This window comes from Scyliorhinus canicula, chromosome 16 (genome assembly GCF_902713615.1).
Source record: "Scyliorhinus canicula chromosome 16, sScyCan1.1, whole genome shotgun sequence".
Taxonomy (NCBI): Eukaryota; Metazoa; Chordata; class Chondrichthyes; order Carcharhiniformes; family Scyliorhinidae; genus Scyliorhinus; species Scyliorhinus canicula.
Genome location: NC_052161.1, coordinates 97,534,586 through 97,536,442, shown reverse-complemented (window position 1 = coordinate 97,536,442; position 1,857 = coordinate 97,534,586). Strand labels below are relative to the sequence as shown.

At 43.1% G+C, this 1,857-nt stretch overlaps 1 pseudogene; it reads right to left on the bottom strand.

Moving 5' to 3' along the window:
* Positions 1-1,612: 1,612 nt before the first annotated feature.
* LOC119951092 lies at positions 1,613-1,857 on the bottom strand (annotated as a pseudogene).

Here is a 1,857-nt window from a genome sequence, read left to right as displayed (position 1 = left end):
ATAGACATTGGACCACTGGAAAATGTAGTAAAGTTTGTTTTATAAAATAACCAAGCAATATTTTTTATATTACACATCGATCTTTCCTCACTTTAGTAAAACTTAAAAAAGTTATGGCTCTTGTTCATTCTCTTAGCCACCGTTAAACTTACCAGGCATCTGTAACAGTAGAAAAACACTCTGTGGTGTCTCATTCCTGTACACGGCTCAAAATCCTCACACTTATTGATTAGCACCTGGAGGTAACCTACGCAAACAGTAGAATGTGCAAATTCCAGTCACCCGAGGTTGGAATCGAACCTGGGTCCCTAGTGAGGCAGCAGTACTAGCCACTCTACACCATACTGACCGTTTCTTATTTATCTTCCTCAAATGCATTACCTCGTCTCACCAGGTTACAGTTTCAGAGTAACAGGCCAGTTATTTAGGACTGAGATAAGGTGAGATTTCATCACTCAAGATGTGGATTTTTTGAATTCATTCCCAGAGAGCTGTGGATTCTTCAGGGCTGAGTTCTCTAAGGAAATCAAAACATTTGGGGAGCAGGTGGGAAAGTGGAAGAGGTTGATGATCAACCATGATCTCATTGGATGTGGATAATACTTGAGGGGCTGTTCCCATGATCTGCTTCAAAAGTTCTATGTTCTTAAAAGTAATCCTGCTCCATCAACATGGACTTAATTCCCACAAACCATGATAACCTCTTTAAACATCAGAAAATACATTCTGGATTTTCTTGAAAGCCCAAATGGTTTAATTGAATAACAATACATTTGTTAATTCCTGATTTCTGTTAATCACTGTGGAGGTATAGAAACTTCTAGTGCCACAGTTGCAATATCAATTGCTGTGGCTCTAGAGCCCTTCTCTGTTTCTTTTGACTTTCCTGGACTTCCCCAAGGAGCCAAATCTCATCCTGACCCTGGGCTGTCCCATGGAATGCAATTGCCCCTTGTCCTGATGAGGCCTAAGACCTGACCAGAGACCAATTGCAGCACAATTTGTTGAGGGAACTGTATCTATAATCTGTATCAATTCGGGGCAGCACGGTGGCACAATAGTTTGCACTCACAGTGCCTGGAACCCAGTTCAATTCCGGCCTTGGGTGACTTTGCGGAGTTTGCACATTCTCCCCATGTCTGCGTGGGTTTCCTTTGGGTGCTCCAGTTTCTGCCCACAGACCAAAGCTGTGCAGGTTAGGTGGATTGGCCATGCTCAATTGCCCCTTAATGTGCAGGTTAGGTGGGGTTACTGGGATAGGGATAGGGTATGGGTACAGACTTGATGGGCCTTCTGCACTGTCGGAATTCTGAAGTTGCATGCTGATCCAACAAGTTATTGTCCGAAATGAGGGGCAAGATCTGTGTCTAATCTCAGGTGTGGGTACGGGTTTGTGTGCGAGAGAGAGAGAGAATCAGGAGAGTTCACTCCTAGTCACACAACAGTGTAACCTGCACTATTTGAAGGTTCACCGATAATTCTAATATCACAAACATAAAGAATTATGAGATTACTACGAAGAAGAGGAATTATTGATGCCTGCTGGCCTGTGTGGTCATTCTTCAATCAAATGGTGAACAGCATGTGTTCTTTCCACAGTTGTTTTTTAAAAAAAAATTACTTTATCAGAGTTACAAAGCCAAAGCTCAGAGTGTGGACAGGGGCAAACCCCTAATCCAGCTCCTTGCCTGCCCCAAAAACCAATTCAAATTGAATCCAATTCATGGTCCCCACAAGAGGGACATACCAGATCCAGGCATTACACCTGACATCACGCTTATCTTAGCCAAAAGACTCAGAAGCGATTGATAAGAACAGATACTACACTTTATCTCAGCCAAAAGGCCGAGACGCTGG